General features: G+C 48.4%; 1 protein-coding gene across 1 annotated transcript in view; it reads left to right on the top strand.

Annotated features, from left to right (window-relative positions):
* Positions 1-16675, top strand: part of STK35 (serine/threonine kinase 35) — a 42959-nt gene that overhangs the window by 14272 nt on the left and 12012 nt on the right. The gene's annotated exons all lie outside the window — the stretch shown is intronic.

The following is a 16675-nucleotide window of genomic DNA, read 5'->3' as shown; positions in this document are numbered from 1 at the left end:
TCCCTATCCATCACCAAATCCCGGAGCTTGCTCAAACTCATGTCCATCTAATCAGTTATGCCATCCAACCATCTCATCCTCTTCTCCTGCCATCAGTCTTTCCCAGCGTCAGGGTCTTTTCCAGTGAGTCAGTTCTTCATATCAGGTGGCCAAAGTATTGGAGCTTCAGCTTCAGTCCTTCCAATGAATATTCAGGACTGATTTCCTTTAGGATTGACTGGTTTGATATCCTTGCAATCTAAGGGACTCTCAAGAGTCTTCTTCAATACCACAGTTCAAAAGCATCAATCCTTCAGCACTCAGCTTTCTTTTAGTCCAGCTCTCACATCCATACATGACTACTGGAAGGTAATTGATATTCCGTTATAGGTGCCATAATGTAATTATTCTCCCACTTCAGAGAGCAAATGGTTTCTCCATTTTAGATACTATAAACAGTGGGTGAGTGAATTCTTATAGAGAAATCTTTGCTTATTTAACAGATTGGTGGCAGACTTTAATTTGTCAAGTACTGTGTTAGGCTTTGGAAGAATGATAAGCAAAATCAGAAACATGTGCCATCCTTGGGACTTCTGCACGTTAGTCAAGGAGAGAATCATTAAATCATTATTTGTCATAGTTGCTTTACAATGTAAGGAAATTGACCTTCCAGACAATGGTGCCCAGAGACAAGAGTAGGAAACTGGAAGCAGAGGGGAGCATTCGGGTAAAAGGCCTAGTCTCTGCAAGGGAGCTGAAGCCAGAGGCAGCGTAGCAGTTTGGGGTAGTGAAAGATGAAGACAGGTAGTAGTTGAGGAGGACAGCGACCTGCAAGACCATGAATGGAGCTGAGGTAAAAGTGTATGAAAGTGTATACCAGGAACACAGTGGTAGTGCAGCTGGACCGGAGTCTGAGATGTGAGCAAAGGAAAAAAGGTTAGAAATAAGATGAAATATGGGACCCTGGAATCTGACCTTGACTTAGTAGGCATTTGGGAGCCATCTGTAAGCTGGAGCAGAACAGTGCATTAAGAACTTCAGCAAGTGCATGCTGATTTGAACTGGAGTTTAGAGGACCAGTTGGACCAGTTGTTTGATTCATACTAGTAAGAAGATGTTGAACCTAAATGGATAGCACTGAGGGTAGAGAAATGCCCTGGATCTTTGGGGCACAATTAGCAAGGCAGCTGGCCATTGTGGAAATAATAAGATACAGGGAGATTGATACACTTGCTGGCTACTGTATTGGTCAGATTTGATTTATTTTCCTTAAAGGGAAAAGAAAAGGACATTGATCACCTTGAATGCTAGGTATTTTCACATGTACCATTTTGTTTCATCCTTGCAGCCCTGCAAAAGGTTAAGTCATTTACCCAGGATCCTACTAATTTAAGGATAGGGGCCTCCTTGGTGTCTCAGCGGTACAGAGCCCACCTGCCAATGCAGGAGATGCAGGTTTGAACCCTGGGTTGGGAAGATCCCCTTGGAGAAGGAAATGGCAACCCACTCCAGTATTCCTGCCTGGGAAAGCCCATGGACAGAAGAGCCTGGTGGGTTACAGTCCATGGGGGGTTGCAAAAAGCGTCAGACACTACTTAGCGACTAAACAGCAACAGCAGTATCTTACTCATGCCCCCTCCTCCCCAGCCTGTTTTTTCTTAGTATCAAGATGGCAAGCTGAAAATAAGCTAGTCTTAGATTTTTCTGAAGCCTTGAGAGGAGCTGATAGGTAGAAGCTGATCCCTGTGGTCATGAGCAAGGAGCCTCGGCACCTGGGACACAGAACTCTCCCTTACCTGGGTGGGTTCTTAGTCCCTTCTTTCCCTTTGTCACCCTTACATTTCTGGTTGGAGTTGGTTAATGCTGAGTCAGTGAGCGTCTCAAATGAGTCACTCCAGGTTTAATTCTTCCATCCCACAAGCATTTATTATCTTCCAAGTGCCAGGCCACTCTGTCCTACTACCCAGGAGGAGAACAGCCTTCTTAAAGCTCGGTTTGGGGTCGTACCATGTTCAAGCCTAAAAAGAGTTGGCTGGACAGTATTTTAATTGTATTTCATGCTGGCAGTTCCCATCTCATCTTTTCCACTTTTCAAAAACCTCTTAGAATTCAAGTTTGCCCTGGGCTACGAAGAACGTCATCATTGGAAGAGGGACCTGGATTTGGGTTAGGGTTATGGGGTTGTCCTAACTAGTTGAAATTGTGGCTCCCATTTGGGACCCCTCCCCCCCCCCCCCGAGATCTGTGCCGTGTTGCAGGGCAAAGTTAAAGCTGAATGAGAGTGTTGTTTCAGGTAGGAGAAATAAGTGAACTTGAGAAAAGATGGGGAACATAGTTATGGCCAAATGTCCCGGACTATGACAGCTAATAGACAGTGGTTGGTCAGTGGTGCCTGACCTGCTCTGTTCTAGCTGAACACTTAGAATTTGGGCCGGGTCCAGGGCCCAAGTCTTTGTGACCAGGAGCTGAACCTTGTTGTGCCAAAGGTTCAAATCACTTGTGGTATAAATAAGTATCTGGCTGGTTAGAGAATCAGAGACTTAGGCTGGAAAGATCTGTGGAGTCCAAACTCCCCTTTCTGCCAATCAAGCTTTATATATAGATGGAGAAACTAGTTCCATATATTCATTCATATTTATTAAGAAACTATTTGCCAGGGACTATTTCAGACACAAAAGATACATTAGTGAACAAAACCAACAAATTCTTGGAACTGTAGAATTTATATTTCCTGGAGAGATGAACAAACATAACTGTTAGCTATGGGTTGGCAGGGCAGGGTGGAGGTGGAGGTGGTGTAGACTAGGATAAGGGAAATTAGAATGCAGAGAGGTGAGGGATGGGGGTGTACTTCCAAGTAGAAGAGATTGGGGTGGGTCTCCTTAAAGACGGTGACTTTTGATCAAAGGTTAGAAGGAGTTGAGGGAGTGAGGCACTGGGATTTCTGGAGGAAGAAAATCTCAGAGGCAATAACCATTATAACAGCTTGAAGGCTAGACAGAGTGAACAGGGAGGTGAGTATAGGAAAAGAAGCTAGAGAGGTAATTAGGAGTCAACTGAGAGTCCTTGGACTGCAAGGAGATCAAACCAGTCAATCCTAAAGAAATCAACCATGAATATTCACTGGAAGGATTGATGCTGAAGCTTCAATTCTTTGGCCACCTGATGCAAAGAGCCAAATCATTAGAAAAGACCTTGATGCTGGGAAAGATTGAAGGCAAGAAGAGAAGTGGACAACAGAGGATGAAATGGTTGGATGGCATCACTGACTCAATGGATATGAGTTTGAGCAAGCTCCAGGACAGGGAAGCCTGGTTTGTTGCAGTCTGTGGGGTCACAAAGACTCAGACACGACTGAGCAACTGAACAACAGAAGAGGCCTTTTATCTTCAGTAAGATGAAAGGTCATTGATGTGTTTTCAGCTGTGTGATATCTGATCTTTTGAAAGGATCACTGTAACTACTGTGCTAAAAGTAAACTGGAGGGGGCAAGTGAGGGGATATGATGGGAGGTTACTCTAATAACCCAGGTGAGAGATAAAGATGGCTTTGAACAGCAGAGCAGGGAAGATAATGATTGGATTTGGGGTGAATTTTGAAGTCAACCGATAGGATTTCATGCTAGATTGAACAAAAGATGTGAGAGAAAGGAATTAAGGATGACTCCAATTTCTTGGCTTTCTAAACCATTGGAAGGATAGAGAGGATCAAATGAGATGGGGAAGAACAGGTTTGACTGGAGGAATTTAGGTCTTGGTCATCTGAATGTTTGGAATGCCTGTTCAGAAACCAAGTACAGAAGTTGAGTAGGCAGGTGGAGGAGTCTGAAGTTCAGGGGAGAGAATGGTCTAGAGGTACAACTGTGGAGATGGTCAAGGATGTTTTAAATGTTTCTTTTAAATGAATAATTTAGCTACATGCTATCATACATAATTTATGAAAACTTTCCAAAAACATATTTAGTGAGTTGTTCAGTTGCTAAATTCTGTCCAACTTTGGTGACCCCATGGACTGTAGCCCACCAGGCTCCTCTGTTCATGGGATTTTCCAGGCGAGAATACTGGAGTGGGTTGCCATTTCTTTCTTCAGAGGATCTTCCCAACCCAGGGATTGAACCCGCATCTCCTGCATTACAGGCGGATTCTTTATCGCTGAGCCACTGGGGAAAGCCCATGTTTAGTCAGTAGGGTGGCATTGTTTTATATTTTTGCAAATTAGCATCTGCTTTGATAGTCAAATGAATTCTCATTTGCTTCCACTGTGTACCCTGGTGCTACATCACTCATCACATAACTTCTGGAAAACTTCACCATACACTTATAGGAGAATGAAAGTGAAAAAGAGATAACTGACAAAGTTTTGTCTTCGTGTATTGCCAAGCAGCAGACCACATTTTGGTGCCTCTTCCTGTTAACCATGATGGGGAGCTGAGAAGTAGGAGGGACCTAGAAGGAATTATTCAAAAGTCCCAAATGAATGGGCAGAACTTGTGTGACCTGATTGCTGGCCAGCTTTCTTACCAAACCTGTGGTCATGGATCACATTCTAGCTGCATAAAGGAAACCCAGTTGTCCCCAGTATCAGCATGATGAAAGAATGCCTCAGCCATCTAGGACTGTAGATTTCAGAGTAATGTTTAAATTGGGGCTAAATGGTTTTAGTTTTTTGCAAACCTTGAATGGAAATGCACTTTGGGTTGGAAACACGGGATTCCTCTTAGAGGAGTGTTGCCTCGTGGACTGTCTAGAATTGAGTCCCATTGGTGCTTTTTAGGCTGTGTGACCTCAGGCAAGTCATTTTACCTCTGTGGGTTTTATTGTCTGTGAAATCACATTTATCTGAGTGAGGCTGTTGGGGGAATTGCAAGAGGCTGTGAAAGTGCCTTGTATAAACTGTCTAAATGAAATACTAAACGGTAGAGTTTTATATACAAACTTGGGCTTGAGGTGGAAGCCTTGTCTTGTCTCTGAAGACAGTGGTCTTTAGTTGCCTTGCTTCTGAGGATTACCAAATAAATAGCTTTCTTTTTTGAAGCAAAGCTATAGTCAAGGCAACTCTGTCCAATAGCTTGTTCCAGAAAAATATATCTATTTTTTAATTAAAAAAAAAATTTTTTTTAAGGTTATTCAATGATGGGTCCTACTACTCCCTTATTTGTCACTTTTTGAAGATATTTAATAATGCCTAATGGTCCTTAGCAGCCAGCCAAAAGCCTTACCCAAAGCAGGAAGCCAGCCAAACTAATGTCCCAGGTGCTACCGCCCACATGTTGCCAGGGAGCATGTTGAGGGATAAGGGACTCTGCATTCACGGCCGTTTGCTGTCTGATACACAGACCTCAGTTACTAGGGCCTTTTGAAGCCAGAGCCTTGAATGATGTAATGTGGAGTGGGCAGTTCAGGCCTGAAGAAGGAACTCAGATGTTGGTAGATCTGAGGGGGTCATAGAAAATGTTCTTTGTACCATATGCTATCTTGGTAGCTGCTCCACAACAGAAAGAAATTGAGCCTAATTTCTTAAAGTAATGTGTGCGCATGCTAAGTCTTTTCAGTCATGTCCTACTCTTTGTAACCCCGTGGACTATAGTCCGCCAGGCTCCTCTGTCCATGGGATTCTCCAGGCAAGAATACTGGGACGGATTGCCCATTTCCTCCTCCAGGGGATCATCCCCACCCGGGGATTGAACCTGGGTCTCTGACATCTTGGGCATTGGCAGGTGGGTTCTTTACCACTAGTGCCACCTGAGAAGAATAATGTTGAAATAATAAATGATGGATTTTTCACTGGCCTGAAGTCCTAAGATGTGGCTCTGGGCCACCATGCTGGGTATCCGGTTGGCCGCTTGACCTGGGCTTCAGGTTTCGTTTCTGTTTTATGAATTTGAGGTTTTTTAACACGGTGCTCTAGTTGAGCCCCTTAGCTGGAGATTCAAAAGCTTTTTCTGCTCATCTCACAGGCAGCAGCACGTGCTTACACTGAAGCTGTAGAAACCCATTCAGATTATTTGCTTCCTCTTGGCTGTAATTAAACCCAAATTGTGTCACCTTATAGGTATCAAGTTCATAAAAAATAAGACTAAATACTTTAAAATGGGGGGGTGGTATTTAACGTGGTTTATTTTAAATGACAGAGTCTTCAAAACAGAGTCCGAGGGTAGGAGTGGGGCTGTAAGCTTTTAAAAGCTTTTAAGTGCGTGGTTGAGAACCCAAGACTAGATTAGTGTCCACACTGCACCCGAGAGCAACTTCCTGACCCAGCCATCAGAACTAACCCAGGAATTGACAGGCCTTTCTCTCACAGGACTGCCCTCGCTGTGGGAAGAGGCAGGAGGAGACCGTGGACGAGACTTAGCTTCTGGGGGTGTGAGACCTCCACTCAGAGCGTCGCTTCCTGAGTCTAGAAGGCTCAGGCTCTGATGGAGGGTAACAGTGCCAAAGATGATGATAATTAATGACCATCCCTGGGCTAGGTGCTTTATGACCATTATTTCATTTACTTCTTTTCAAGTAACTTCTTGAAGCCCACAGAGCTTGTAAAGGTCAAAGCCTAGATTTGAAGTGAAGTGAAGTCACTCAGTTGTGTCTGACTCTTTGCGACCCCATGGACTGTAGCCTACCAGGATCCTTAGTCCATGGGATTTTCCTGGCAAGAATACTGGAGTGGGTTGCCATTTCCTTCTCCGCCTAGATTTGAACCTAGGTCTAAATCCATAGCTTTAGCCAATGTGTATTGCCTCATGGAATTGTGTATAAATCTCAAATGTTTTCAAAATTCAACAAACTGAGCATCATGTAGATTGCACTTCTGCCTCCCCAGCACCACACATCCGGAGATGAGTAACCTGGTCCTGAGGTGCCTGGCACTTAGTCAGTTTCCAGTTGGGAGGTGGTTTCTTCTACTCTGAGAAAGTTTGGAGTGTGCCGGTAAACAGCTGGGCAGCCCAGAGGACAGTGAGCAAGGAAGGTTTCTCCGTCAGTGCAACCACTGAAGAGGCCAAGGTCGGAAGTTTGATTCTCATACCCCAGAGGCTCGTCCCTTTTAGTGTCTGGGAGAATCTTGAACAGCCCTGAGAGAAGATGGGAGGAATAGAAGAGGAAAGTGCCAACCTCACCCTGAAGTAGATGATTGAAAGAGAAAGTTGCTCAGTCGTGACCGACTCTTTGCGACCCCATGGACTGTAGCCTACCACGCTCCTCCGTCCATGGGATTCTGCAGGCAAGAATACTGGAGTGGGTTGCCATTTCCTTCTCCAGGGGATCTTCCCGACCCAGGGATCGAACCTGGGTCTCTCGAATTGTAGGCAGACGCGTTAACATCTGAGCCACCGGGAAGTTGAAGTAGATGATTAGGTCCTTGGAAAGAATGGAAGCTTTAGTTAAAGTAGAGAGATGGAGGCAAGGGTATTTAGACAGTGACTGTTAACCTTAGATCCAAGCAGAACTGGAACCGCTGATCTTCTGCGTCCCTGTCTATCAGTGGAGGCCCCAGTCTTGGTCTGCCCTGCCTCACCAGACTTTGCAGAGCTGTGAGGGCAGAGGGGTGTTGGGTTTGCTTCTTTTCCCCAGGAACGCAAAGCTCGGTGTTCACTGAAGACCCGGTAGCTCCAGGTACCGCCAGTATGCAGTGCGCAGGCTGTCCCTTGCTTCTGGGTCTCTCTACTGGTGTTTCCTGGGAGTTTCAGTTGGGGAAGACTGGTAGTAGTAAGGCCAGGCTGCTCCCTGGGTGCCAGCTTTTGCCCCCGCTGTTGCCCTCTCTGTCTGTTGCTCCTGCTGTATCAGCATGAGGAAGCTGAGCTGTCTGTTACATAACGGGATTGGTTGCCCCCAAGGATAATCTGTCCCTGGAAGCTCTGCAGGACATCAAAGCATCCATGAGGGGACAGGCCTGCCCCAGGGCTGTTGTTGCTCACATTCTCCTCCTCCCTGGCATCCTTGGCTCCTCCTAGGCTAGGCAGCATCTCTTTGGGCAAATCAAAATAGCTCTTATAATCCTCCAGCTGTGAGCCAAGCTCCTGATGGTTGAGGTCCTTTCAACTCCCATTTCCTCTTACCCCAGGGACACAGATACTCCCCCAGCAATAGCAGCTCCTGATTATAAAACCTGTTTTTCAGGGACCTTCTGACTTGTGCAGGGCAGAGGCCCCATCCTTTTATCTCCAGCCCTGAATTAAGCACTTTACGTACAGTATCTCATTTATCACATCATCTGGGCAACTCTTCTGTTCTCTGCCATCATTCTGCAGATGAGGAAGCTGAGAATTCACTACAGTTCTGAGAGTCAGGATTTGAAACCTGATTGGAAATTCCACTGTTCGATCCTGCCTCCTAGAGCCTCTTTAAAAGCAGCTTTAATGCGTTTATATTTTGAGGCAGATGCTGGGTCCCCCTCCTGTTAGCGCCACACGAGAGGCCCCCAGGTATTAATGTCAGTGCTGCCCGTGGGCGTCCTTCGTAGTCTGACAGTCTTGGCACAGCGCTCTGCAGCAGGGCCACCTTCTCCTTCGGGTGAGATCACCTGCGTGTTGATTCCTCTTACGTCACACTGACACAGCCTCAAACATGGGTAGGCGAGGCAAGACTGGGATGGTGAGGCGCCCATGTAACCAGGGGCCAGGCAACGGTAGGCAGAAGCCACACAAGCAGACAGAGGTTAAAATTGGAAAGCAGGGGACCCAAAGCACGCCCCAGGTTGGGGCAGCAGGAAAGCACTGGCACCACGGGGGTGCTGATGGGGCGATCTACACACCAGGACAAGGAAAGGCTCTGACGTGACTCACAGGCAGCCTGTTGTCTCTGATCCCCGGAGCCTGGAGGAAGCCCATTCTAAGTGAGCTTAGCTAAAGGTTGATGAGGATCTAAAGCTAAGTGGCAGGGGTTGCTGGGTTTCTCCCTGACCCATCGTCCAGCTCATTTACTGACCGGAGTGGAGGGCTTCCATGATTTCGTCCCTGTTGTTGATACAGCTGTCTGCAGCCCTGTGTTGAGTGATTCTGAGGCCAAGTCAGATTGGTGAGCAAGAGCCCTCTTATGGCAGACACTTGCCTAGCAATGGTCTTGATAGCGCAAACCCCAGTGTTATCCTCTAAGACTCCCAAGTTAGCCACGGACTTGAGAACACTTAATTGTAGTAGGCATGGCTGGGGAGAAATAGAGGAAGCCTGCAGAGAGTGGAGGGAAAACTTGCTGGAGAAGGTGGTGCTTTGGGCTGGTTCTTGAAGGTAGGTTTAGGGGCGCTTTGTAAGCCAGGTGGTAAGTGAGGTGATCACATCTCAGGGTTTGTCTGAAACTCGCCCTGGCATACAGTGGCCTTGTTGAGTATAGGAACTTGGCTGGTGAGGGGAGAGAGGACTGTTGTAGTGAAATCCCCAACTGGAGGGGCATTCGAGACCAGGGCCTGGAGAGAATGCCCAAGGTTTATCTTGATAAATTAGGGCAGTAACATATAAGCTCTCAGCCCCTCTTTTCATTTCCGCTAGTGAGTCTTCTGTGATTTTACAGAATCAAAGGAAATGGAGACCTCCTCCAGCATTTCTAGGATTCAGAGGCATGGCAGGCCTTAAAACTGCCAGCTGAGTTTAAAATAAATCAATACCATAAAATACTGCAATGAATTTCCTAACTTTAAAGGAATTTCGCTTTCAGTTAGAGGTGCCAGGGGAAAGCTATAACTCAGCCTGCATCGTACACATGTCAGAATTCTGTATTTTGTTTCTTTGTAAAAGAAAGTGATGTCTGGGGACTCGGGAGGAATGGATTAGAGCCACCCAGGCACACCTTAGGGCATAATGAGGAAGATGAAAATGCTTCTGTTTTCCCAGACTGCACACAGGAGCCAGATGTGGGGCCTGGGCAGGTAATCTTATGAATGGTAGATAACCTTGACTTTTCGTCATTCTGAGAACTGGGCCTGGAGAAGTAGTGGAAAACAGGCGGGGTATATGGTATATCATGTTGGATTTGGGTATTAACCTTCTGTTCCAATGGAAGAGTCACAGATGATGTGAGCCAGTTGACTCATTCTGTGTTTACTTCCATTGATTTGCAAAAAGGAAGCTCTTAAATATCGTGTACAGCACCCTTTTGTGTTTTTCCTTTCTGCTTTTTTCAGACATGTCTAAGACATGTCCTCCCGGAGAGTTCCAGTCTAGGGCAGAGCTAAGGCATGGGCAGAAAGAGGGGAGGGCTGTCAGATCTTGGCAGAATGCTTGGCCTGTCCAGTCCAGCCCAGCCTTGTACCAGACGTAAGGAGAGCTGGAAGTCACAACCAAAGACTCATTTGTTGTTAGTAACCAGATTGCAGGCTTGGATGTGATGAATGTTTGGATGGAATCGTTGGTTTGCATGGGACAGCAGAAATGAGTGTGAATATACCACACCCAAGACCAAACAACAGGGTGACTTTTACCTTCCCCCCGCAAAAAAAAAAAAAATTTGCTTGGGAGTTTAGGCCAGTTGCCTAACCTGAAATCCAGATGTCACCACTGACGTGATCCAGAGGTCATCCTCCCTACCCCCACCCTGAGCATCTCGGGGCTTGGTGTATCACAGAGAGCCCTCGGAAGCACATCAATCCAGCCCAGTGTTTGGAAGTCCTATAGCAGGAAGACAGCAGTCCCCAGAACTCCAGTTTCCCACCTACTCTTAGAATTTTATTGAGATGAGATGAAATGCCGTTACAGTAGTAACAGCATAGGCAGACCCAGGTGTGTCTTCAGAATCCGCAGCCTCATTCTGCACGGCCCGGGTAGAGTTCAGTGGAAGGAACTGAGAGTGTTGGGGGTAAGAAGTTTTCTACTTAACAGATCCAGAATCTATGCTGTGACACCTCGCTGCTCCTCCCCGCCCGCCCGCCTGCCCGCCGCTGCCATGGCCCTGCAGGAAGCTTGGATGAAGGCCTGAGAACTAGGAGGGGCTGCCGGGTTCTAATCCGGGCTCCATGTAATATACTGACTAGCGTGGGGCTTTGGACAGGTCACACACAGGGGGTCCTGGATGCCTCATCCGGAAAACTAGTAGTATGGAAGGACCCCTCGGCCCAGCCCTCTTCCCCTCCTGCCTCAGCCCCGGCCTGTTCCAAGCTCCACGTCGGGTGTGGTCCTAGGAAGGGGACTCCAGAGTCTTGCATAGTTTCTTCCTTGTGTGTGTGTCTTGAGACTGAGGTGAGGCCCTGTGGCCTTCTGTGGGCTGGGGGGAAGAAAGTAACAACTTCTTAGGCTTCCCAGACCCTGGGAAAATGGGCTTCTAACGCCTTAGTAACAGTGAGCGAGAGTCCTTCAGGGGAATAACAGATCCTGTGAGGCCACTGTGGTGGGACAGAAGGTCGCTCTTAGAAGAGGAAGGGGAAGTTGAGAGCCAGCAGGCACAGGAAAGGGAGAAGTGATGGGATTGGAGACGGGCTTCTGTCTCTTGAATGGTATCTTCGACACAGCTTCGAACCAGACTAGGAAATTTTACTTACTTGTTCCACACGCATGTATTAAGCACCTGCTGTGTGCCTGGCATGGGCTGTGGAGATGAAAATTAGATATCGGAGCCTGGGAGTCCTCACTTAAAAAGTGAGGTTGCCAGCACTTGCCCACAGGTTTTTCAGGAGGAGTAAATTGAAAAGTTCATGTAAAACTAGCCTAGGGGTGCTGGGCATACAGTAGGTACTCCACAGCTGTTGAGTCCTGCTGTTCTCTCATACCAGCTCTTGGCATGCATAATAGAGTAACAGAGAAGTATCTCAGAATGTATGCAGATTCTTGTCTCCCTCTCCAGCCCCCACCAAAAAAAACACTGAAAATGAAATAGCTTCTTGGGCTCAAGGTGACCTCCATAGACCCAGGGCCGCCTTCACAGCCCTTATTTGATGGCTGAGTCTTGCTGTATTGTGTTCTTCCTCTTTGTAATCAGCTTCTGATTAGTTGACTGATGGGTCTAGCTCTTCTGGGTCTTTATTTGCATTTTCACTCTGCTGTAATTATGTCTGAAGAACATTGCATTTTGTTTTTGTATTTACTTTTGCTTTTTAGAGGTGAAAACTTGTCCAGTGTCTGTCCCCTGGGTAGGCCGGTTGTTCTGACAAAGAGCATCTTTCTAGCTCTGGCATCACTTTTGGTTTTTTTTAAACAGTTACACATCGGAATCATGATTGTTGGCTATGAAATTGATTTTGAGAGCCACCCGATTTGTAAATTGGGAAATACTTTGTATTGAGGGTTAAGGAAAGGAATACTGAGGAAGGAGGTGAGGAGAGAAGGTCTGTAGTCTGTTGCCTTCAGGTTTCTAAGCGCAAATACCAGAAGCAGAGGGGTAGCCCTTCCCTTAAGTTCAGCCCTTCGGCCATCCTGTCACACCTTGGTTTGAACTCTGTATAGGCCTTGGGGTGGAGAATGGCCCCACCTGCCTTCCACAGATCTTCTTTCTGGAACCCAAGAGAGCCTGGGTCCTTTTTTGCATTTGTTTAGCAAATGCTTAAGAAGAGATTTTGCAGCTTGCTGGTGGTCTTGTATGCACTTTGTTTGTTTCTGTATAGCATCAGGCCTGCTGCAGCCTGGAACCTTTATCATCTGTCAGGCGTGGTGGGGGAGGTGCCAGGGAGCGCCTCCTCTCACCTAAACTTACTGAGCACAGGCTGTTTGCCAGATTCATCCCCTCCCAATTTACTGTCTTGTTAAATCCTCACATGGGTGGCTTCCCTAGGTACTGTGTCCACCCTGCTCCCACAGGGCACATGGCTAGTGCCCGCCAGCTCCAGGCTACAGCTCGGGCATCCATGCCCTTTTCCATCGGGCTTCCAAAGATCTGTCAACACAGTGGTGTCTCAGTGCTCCCAGGAACTCGGAGGACCATGTGCTGGCTTTTTGTTGAAGAAGTAGTAGCAGCAGGAGGATGTGTGACTTCAGATGGCCCTTGGAGAAAGGAGAGCGGAGAAAGGAGAGCAGACAAAGTCTTCTGAACAGGAGTGTGAGCAAAGACGGAACACTGGGGATCTGTGGAGGGGGCAGATCTTTGGGCTGGTCCACGCAGAGGCTCCAGTTGGAGAGGAAAGTAATGCCAGTTTGCCAAGAGCCTTGGATGTTGGTCTAAGGAGAGTGAACTTCATCCTGCAGAAGAGGTGGCAGTGGTGGGCGGTGCTCGGGTTTTGACAGACGAGTCTGAGCAGCGATAGAGAGGGAGATGGGATGCTGCACCCAGAAGTGCCTGTCTTCAGAAGGTACGAGGCCTGCCCTGCGAGTAGAGACCCTGTGCTCCCGTTCTTGCTTTTGAATCTGATGTGCTCATACACCTAGGTTTGAATCACAGCTCTGCCTCTCGTCAGTGGAGTGCTTTGGGCAAGTCACCTAACTTCTCTGGGCCCCCATTTCCTTATCCACTAAATGATGCCCGTTTAATACTGACGCTTACTGTGTACTGTTGGGAGGACTAAATGCACAAGAAACATAAAGTGCCCAGTGCAGTTCCTCGCTCACAGCAGGAGTTCAGTAAGTGGTGGCTGCCTCTGTATAGTTCCTCGTTCTGTTTGGTTTTGCCAAATCTCTTAGGCTAATCATTCGTTTTTGCTTCATTTCTCACTAACAATTTGCAGTGCCCTTCTTTTCCCTGAGAGAGTGCCAAGCCTTTAGCAAGTGCCCCTCGTGAGTTCCCCTCGACACACTGGGCTTCAGACTTCTTGCTGTAACCAGAGTCCACACGGTCTCCTTTGGCCCAGACCACTCTGGGTATGACCTTGTTGGAGCTGTGCCGTTCACAACCACAAATTGTTCCATCCCCATATGGTGGAGCCTCCTCTCCCCTTTAGCTCTGACAGCTCCTTGGACATCTTCCTCCTGGCTAAGGGCCCAAGAGGCGAGGAGAACTCTGCTGGGAGCCCACCCTCTCCCCTGAGCCCTTTCTCTGCTAATCACAGCAGCCACAGCTGAACCCCAGTCTCTTTAGGGGCCAATTGAGGCTGTCGGCAGCTTTCATTTCATCCTCACACTTATTTAATAAGTTGAGGGGGGCGGAATTAGGGTATCTCCCTAGCTGACTGCCAATTACCAGGGCTGTTTCTGCAAACAAAAAGTTCCCCTTTAGTTTGTCTTGAATGAGTTCCACCTGGACCTGTTCACCACCTGAGCTGGTTTAGGAAAATCCCCAACCCCCAGACCCTGACAGCCCAGTGACTTCTCCAGGCCAAAAAGACCAGGTTTAATTGGATCTGCGTCCTCAGACCCAGGTGGGTGACTCAGCACACAGATCCCCAGAGACCTCCAAACCACAGAATCTTAGATCTTGCCCGGTGGTTCTTCTTTTCATGCATTTGGCAAACTTTTAGATACTAGCAGCATACTTGAGGGAATGAGAAGGTGTAAGACAGTACTGAGCAGGTCAGCGGTGTGACACCACAGTCACTGCTGTGATGGGACCGAGCCTCCTCTATCTAGGAGCCTCACGGGCCCCTCCTGCTGCAGTTGGCGTGGTACTGGTGGCTGCCCTGACTGAACTTGGGACGTTCTTGAGATAAAGCTGCCTTGTGTTTGCATGCACACACCATCCTGGTTTTAAGCTCTGCTTACTCCCTGTCTCTCCGTAGCTGTGCCCTGCTGTATACGGGGCCTGCCACTTGCTGCCGTGAGAGCATGTGCCCTTGTTGTGCTGCATGGGGCCCAGCTTGGGCTCAGCTGACATGCATAGAGCCCACCTCCTCTTAGTGACATTTGTCCACTTTAAGGGCATCTTGGGTTCCACTTGTAAGCCTGTAGGAGACGGGCCTCACATCCCACTGCTCTGTGTGGAAGGGCCCCGGTGCAGGAGCTGGAGTCACCCTCCTACCCTGACCCCCAGGGCACAGTGCCCCATCCTCCTTTGCCTGAGACACCCCCATGCTGCCTTCTAGCTGGAAGGTTTCCTCACTGGAGATGGGGCCTATAAAGCTCATCTTGGTTCTCAGTACTCCTTGGGTCCCGGACTCCTCAGACTCTGAATGTTGAGGATATTTCCCTGGAAAAACTCATGTGACTCACACACATTGAGACGTGTCCTGTGCCTTCAGGAGGGTTTCTGCCCATCCTCGAGGTTAGAAGGACCGCTGGTCCCAAGCCCCTCGGCGCATGGAGAAACTGGGTCCCGAGAGAAGAGTAGGGGGAGCTTGATGAGGCTGGGAGCCAGGTTCCCCGCCTGTGCTCTCGCCACCAGGCGGGTCAGCGTCTCGATAGACCGCCGCATGGGGGTACATTTCCTCCGGTCGTGTCTGTGCTGTCCCAGCCTGGGTGGCAGCCTGCCTTTCAGAGAACTCACGGGGCACTTGCACTGGATGTGCATCAGTAGGTGAGGAGGATGTGAAAATGGGAGGGATGGTTTCTCAGGCAAAGCGAAGACCTCTGGCTGCACAGGGGCTGCTGCTCAGTTCCTCACGGGGCTGCCCTGTCCCACCGCCTGTTTCCACAGTCCATGTCCTCCCAGCGTGGAGATTGGGAGGCGCTAGGTATGAATCCACTGCCTCTTGAGCCACTTGTCAGCTAAGGGGACTTGTTGGACATTTTTTGGCAAATGGCTGGGCCTGTAAGGAGGCTACAGTGGGACTTTAAGATCTGGGAAGTCTGCAGAGTTGAGGCCAAATCCAAGTCTTCCAGTCCTACTCATTAACTTTTTACCGTGACTGACTTAGACTGGGGACATTCTCTGAAGCCAGGCTGCTCCAGCTAGCCAGAGCCAGGTTTCAAGCTCCCTCTCAGTTGAAGCAGACTGGTGTGCAGACTGTGGACTGTCTTCTTCCCCGTGAGAGCTGGTGTTCTGTGGCGAAGTCAGTAAGAGGGGTAGTCGTAGAGGAGCCTCCTGGTTCCGTCACTGATAGGCTGTTGTTGTGTCAGGAAAACCCTTCCTCCCCGTGTGCCCATTTCTCTCCCTTGGTTCTAAGGGTGTGGGGGTACCAGGCTGGGGGAACACAGTGTAGCATGAGAGAAAAACAGCACTAGCAAAACCCCAACTTGTCCCTTTGCAGCCACTGGAGTCTGGAGAGGTGGCCAGCCTCCTGGGGTGGGGTGAGTGTCCGTCTTTGCACCTGGCTTGTTGGCTGTTCAGTTGGAACTCAACCGAAGGCAGGGGTTTCAAAGCCGTATTTTTATGTTAAGCTCCTGTCGTGTTGAATGAATGATTCCATGAAGTTCGTAAATTAATTTTTTATTGCCATGTGCTAACTCCCAGTTCCTATCAATCACACAGTATTCCAGCTCCTTCTGCACTTGGCAACCTGAGAGACTCCAGGGAAGCACTGTCCCTGTCCCCCAGGAAGCTTGTTGTTAGGGGGTGATGAGAAGATGTGGAGCATGGTTAGTTGCGGGGGGTGGGTCTCTGGTCATCCTGTGCCTGCTCACCAGAGAACAGAAAAGAGTCCCTGAGGTGGCTGGGCCCCTGGGAATACTTCCCGGAGGAGGCGTGCGCCATCTGAGCTGACAGCAAGGGGCAGGGAAGGGAGCGGTGCAACCAGACCCACAGTTCTTGAGGCCCAAAGGAAGATGGATCCTCAAAGCAGGATGGACGCTGTCGCCTCCAGAGAAGACTGACACGAAGCCAGTTCATCTTGTCTGGAGTTTTTGCCTGAGTGGATAAGAGGTGTTGGTTTGGGGGATGTCTTTGAAGCTTGATCAGGTATCTCCTGTGTGTCTCACTGAGCCCATCACTGGGCTTCACACCTGCAAAATAGACGTTTCCACATTGTAAGCTGAGAAAACTGA

This window comes from Cervus canadensis, chromosome 10, assembly GCF_019320065.1.
Source record: "Cervus canadensis isolate Bull #8, Minnesota chromosome 10, ASM1932006v1, whole genome shotgun sequence".
Classification (NCBI taxonomy): Eukaryota; Metazoa; Chordata; class Mammalia; order Artiodactyla; family Cervidae; genus Cervus; species Cervus canadensis.
The sequence above is the reverse complement of the archived record's forward strand: the minus strand, read 5'-3'. Positions and strand labels throughout refer to the sequence as shown.